This window comes from Zootoca vivipara, chromosome 14, assembly GCF_965207765.1.
Source record: "Zootoca vivipara chromosome 14, rZooViv2.hap1.1, whole genome shotgun sequence".
NCBI classification, from domain to species: domain Eukaryota; kingdom Metazoa; phylum Chordata; class Lepidosauria; order Squamata; family Lacertidae; genus Zootoca; species Zootoca vivipara.
The window spans coordinates 36,838,983-36,844,422 of record NC_142597.1 but is presented as its reverse complement, the minus strand read 5'-3'; the positions used below and the strand labels follow the sequence as shown (position 1 = coordinate 36,844,422).

Sequence of the window (5,440 nt, the reverse complement as noted above, 5' to 3'; positions counted from 1 at the left end):
TATGCAAGACAGATGCTCTTCCTCTGAGTTATGGCCAGTGTGGTGTAGTGGTTAAGAGCGGCAGACTCGTAATCTGGGGAACCGGGTTCGTGTCTCCGCTCCTCCACATGCAGCTGCTGGGTGACCTTGGGCTAGTCGCACTTCTCTAAAGTCTCTCAGCCCCACTCACCTCACAGAGTGTTTGTTGTGGGGGAGGAAGGGAAAGGAGAATGTTAGCCGTTTTGAGACTCCTTAGGTGGCGCTGTGGTTAAACCACTGAGCCTAGGGCTTGCTGATCAGAAGGTCGGCGGTTCGAATCCCTGTGACGGGGTGAGCTCCCATTGCTTGGTCCCTGCTCCTGCCAACCTAGCAGTTCGAAAGCACGTTAAAATGCAAGTAGATAAATAGGAACCGCTACAGCGGGAAGGTAAACGGCGTTTCCATGTGCTGCTCTGGTTTGCCAGAAGCGGCTTTGTCATGCTGGCCACATGACCTGGAAGCTATACGCCAGCTCCCTCAGCCAATAATACGAGATGAGCGCGCAACCCCAGAGTCGGTCACGACTGGACCTAATGGTCAGGGGTCCCTTTACCTTTACCTTTAGGGTATTGATAAAGTGGGATATCAAATCCAAACTCTTCTTCTTCTTTCTCAATATGTGTTCCTCTTCACATGTTCACAAATACGCAGCTCGGAAACCTAATGGAATGACTATAGTGCTGAACACCATGGCAACAACATTATTTTTTTCCTGCCAGCTAGGCAGTCATTTTTTTATTTTTATTTTTTTTACAGCATACATGTCTTAGCATCAGCCGTCAGGGAGGCTGGCTCCTTCCGAGTTTCCGGGAGATAATCTTCTTACCCAAGGAGTTTACAAGAAGATTGTGTTAACATTTCGCACGATGCATTTGTCAATTTCCATCTTGAAATCTAGCCTGCATTTCCTAACATCCTCCTAGGAGCCACAGCTGGAATGAGCTTCAGTCCCATTTGAGCTAATTGGGCTATTGAAAGAGAAATTCAAAAAGCGTAAAGGGAATATCCCTATTGAAGTGTTCCTGTGCATCTGTAGACGATTAAAGGAATAATGTGCAACAATGTTTATTTTTTAAAAAAACTGATAAATGGTGGAGGTTTGGCCATTCTCAACAAAAAGACCTGCTCGGAGCCCCATGGAGACCGCCTGAAACACCACTTTTGTTGTCGGAGGCAGAGAAACAAATAATGCCCTCCTTTCCTCAAGTCGAGGTTCACAGTACCCCAGGCCAAGTTTTCATGGCACATGAGCAGGGCTGGATTAACCATTAAGAAAATAGGTATGTACATCGAAGGAAGGGGAGCAACACAGAAATTTTCCATTGCTGGATTTACCATGGACCATATGATGTATCTGAACCAGGTTCCACAAAAAAGGCTCCCACACTAAATGAAAAAAAAACCAAATATATATACACATACAATGCTAATAACACAGTAATAATAAAATAGTAATAACAGAGATGAATGATGCACAGTTTCTTATTGTTTATCTTTTGAATTAGATATATATGGGGGCACTAAAACATTTCAAGTGCTTAGGGCCTCTAAAAGACCTGCACATGAGTCTGAAAATCCAGCATGCACATCTCTTCGTCTTCGGTCCTGTTTGGAATCCCATCCCAAACAGTGTTGCGGGCATGGGAAAGGACTGGTGGTGTCTCATTGCACGGTACCCCTCTGTGAGAGAGGGAGGACCCCAGGAACAGACCAAGACCCCCAGCGGCTTGCTTCCTAGTGGGGCTCCTAAGCTTGCATGTTTTCTCTCAGAACAGAAGCCCTGAGGCCTGGATTCAGCAGCTCCCATCCAGAGGCGAAGCTGCATGCTCTGGCAGGCTCTGGCAGGAGAGCAGGCATGGCCATGGCTGGCACACGTTCCTAGGGGCGTGGCATGCTGCCCGTGGGGGCGTGGGGCCTGGCGCGGTGGGAAGGTGTGCGACAAGTGTATGGGGGGGTGCGGCTGCAATGGTAGGCCCTCCCCGGTGGTGCGGGGGGGTGCGCTCCCCTGACCCCCCATTCCTCTGCCAGTGCTCCCAGCAACACCTGCCATTCCACTCCCTGGCTGAATTGCACCATCTAGCTGGGTTGGTGGATTTAAATTTGGGCTGTTGTGTGGGCAGGCCTGCTACCAGGAAGGGTGATAGCAAAGAGGGGAGCCGTTTCAGGGGAGAACAAGGGCAAGGGACAAGAAGGACAGAGAGCTGTGGGGGGGGGGAAATGCATTTTTTCTACAGACCTGATAGAACTGTGTCTGGTCTGTCCCTGTCCCCGTATCCTCTCAGGGATTTTCAATGCAATTACCCAAATAATTATCATGGGATACAAGCAGGAATGACTTGCCATTCTGCCCTACGTTCATCGCATGTGGAAATGTTTCCATTCTGCTGTGGTTAATCTTCCACCAAAACCTATGCTATTAACCTCCCCGTCCTGCCCTTTATGTAATTCAGTACGTAAATTGCATTGCCATAATGTAATTCCACCCCATTCATTTCAGTGCAAAGGAAACACAGCACAAAGGTGTGGGAAAGTAACCGTTTACACATTGTTTGTGGACTGAAATCAACAAGAACAAAGAAATCCAGTTGATTTTCATTCCAGACAGGAGACAGATGAATGAACTCCTGCTTCTGTTTTTGCCAGAAATCTCTGATATCCACAGATGTAGTTACAAGAAACTTGTGGCTATTGGGGATCATATAAAAGTCAGTGACGAGGAACAAGGACCACCCAGTTTTCATTTGCCTATAGCTCCCACCAACCTAGACCATTGCCATGCTGTCTGGGGTTGATGACAGTAGGAGCTCAGCAGCATACAGCAATTGGAGAACTTCAGGTTCTCCATTCCTGGTGAAAGGATACCCCTCATTCTAGAGTCCTGATGTGCCAATTTTCTATCCACAAAGACACACAACGTCGGAATCAAGACAGCAAGTTAATAATTGCTGGCTTGTTAGGTTTCCAATGTTAATTAGGGCCTAAGGGCTTCTGGCTGTAGATCTGAACAGCACAGCCCCTCTGAAAAAAACAGGGAGGAGATGCAAAATTAATATGCATCCACAAACAGGGAAGGGCATGTAATCCACAAGAAAGGGAAAGAAGAGGATGTTGCATTCTGTTGTTGTTTAGTCGTTTAGTTGTGTCCGACTCTTCGTGACCCCATGGACCATAGCATTCTAAGGCACACATAAAAGGATGTGTTTAGGTCTTAATCTGAGCCTGAAGTCAATGCACTTCAGACCTAGAATGTCAGGGACGAGCCACTGTTTTCAAGTTCCCTAAAAGGAGGGTGGGACCTGGGAGTGGAACAAGAGGACGATGTGTCCGAGGGGGAGGGAGCTAATGAGGACAGAGCTGTTGGAATAAGCCTAGGAAAAGGCTGGAAAGGCTAGAGAGCCAGGAATTTCACAGGAGCAACAAGGGTTAGGGAAACCTCATCATTTCCTGCATTTCTGGAGGGGCAAGCGCAGGCCTCAGCAGAGATCTGAACTGAGTGATTCTGATGGATGATAACAATGTGCTAATGACCCGTTGTAAATACTGTAAATAAAGGCTATAAAGGCTCCCATGGTGATTATTATGAAGAGAGGAAGCCCCCAGCCCTGACATAGAAAATGTTTTAATTCCAGAGCTTCAATTAAATATGAGCTCACTCTTCCAGTTCTGTTTCTTCCCCGTTCCATGGTTTTAGCACTGTCTCCCTTTCCTCCTGAATTCCTAGTTTAACAAGGATAATGTCTGGAATTTGAGGCATAGGTAGACTGAAGCAGATTACACTTCCAGTGTGGTGTAGTGATTAAGAGCGGTAGACTTGTAATCTGGGGAACCGGGTTCGCTTCCCTGCTCCTCCACATGCAGCTGCTGGGTGACCTTGGTCTAGTCACACTTCTCTGAAGTCTCTCAGCCTCACTCACCTCACAGAGTGTTTGCTGTGGGGGAGGAAGGGAAAAGGAGATTGTTAGCTGCTTTGAGACTCCTTCGGGTAGTGATAAAGCGGGATATCAAATCCAAACTCCTCCTCCTCCTCCTCCTCCTCCTCCTCCTCCTCCTCCTCTTCTTCTTCTTCTTCTTCTTCTTCTTCTTCTTCTTCTTCTTCTTCTTCTTCTTCTTCTTCTTCTTCTTCTTCTTCTTCTTCTTCTTCCATTTATTTGCCTCTCTTTTTGTAGCCCTGTATACCAGTGTGAGTGACCAATGCAGGTGTGTGCTTTGATGAAATCCAAAGCAATACTGGTCAGACCTCTTTCTTTCTTTTTGTATGCCATGGAAACAAGACAGAGATAAAATAAATGGGAAAGCAGAATAACAAGTATTGGAATAATATTTCAAGCATTAATTAAATATATGCTGCCAGCTGTGAATGTCAACAACTTGAGGATAGAATTATCCTAATAATTGCTGTGATTATGTTACTCCACAGCAACAATGCCATATTGATTAGAAGTTCTTGGGATGGAACTAATTGAATATTTCAGCAAATTCAACAGCAATTGCTCTAGGAAGCCAGTGGAAGCGCTTTGTGTTCATTTGAAAATATATTGCTCGGATGAAGATTGCTGGGAGCATAAATACTGGGTGCAAATAAAGGGCATGATCAGGACCGAACGTTGGATAGTAGTTCATGGTGAGCCAAGGGCTGAGAACCAGGAGCCATGCTCAAAGCCAGATGTCAGGATAGAAAGTGAGACCCAAAGAACAAATAAGGAGAGTAAGTTAAGAAGCGAGCCGAAAGTCCAGAATGAAAGCCATTCAAGGATACAGGAATGCACCTGAGCTCAAGCAGGCTCGGATGGTAAAGGAAGCCCCTTATACCCTTTCTTGCTCTTGAGGAAGCCAATGGCCAACTTGAGTAGCTGGAATCTGAGGGTACTTCACTGAGAAGCTTCCACCTGCAATTCAGTGATTTCACCATGTGATGCAGTAAGACACAGTCTCCACTGACTTACACTTACAGACCAATAGATCTTGGTTATGAACTTCATGTGTTGGTGGCTGTTGGGGAATATGCTAAAGATTGAAAATATAGCGGTTCCTTACATGGTCTGATCTAATTCTAGGAGCTGTTGTGTTGGAAGTTTTATTCACTCTTCGCAGGATTCACTCTATACGTCCTAGCTTTTCACAAGGACAGAAGTCATGTCAGGACCATCCAAAGCTTCTCCAAACACCTATGGAGCACAGGGACATGGGAGAAGACACACACTTCCTTATATGGAAAGGCTGGTGCTTTGGATAGCCCATAGCCAATGACTTGTTTATGTATCAACCAACCAATCAAAAAACAAACATAAGATCCATTGATAAGACATTTTCCTAACAGCAAACAGTAAATTCCCCTGGCTCAATTCATAGCTAATTTGGGCTTCCCAAGATCTCTCAGGCAGAGAGAGGGGGGGAATCTGTATTTTCTGCTCTTGAAAACAAA

The 5,440-nt window shown here is 45.8% G+C and overlaps 1 long non-coding RNA gene across 1 annotated transcript; it reads right to left on the bottom strand.

Moving 5' to 3' along the window:
* Nucleotides 1–675: 675 nt before the first annotated feature.
* LOC148683571 (uncharacterized) lies at nucleotides 676–5,179 on the bottom strand. Its single transcript, XR_015947010.1, has 3 exons — nucleotides 5,053–5,179; nucleotides 2,255–3,947; nucleotides 676–986 (listed from the first exon to the last, which is right to left on the bottom strand). It is a non-coding gene; the product is annotated as an uncharacterized LOC148683571 (long non-coding RNA).
* Between the last annotated feature and the right edge of the window lie 261 nt (nucleotides 5,180–5,440).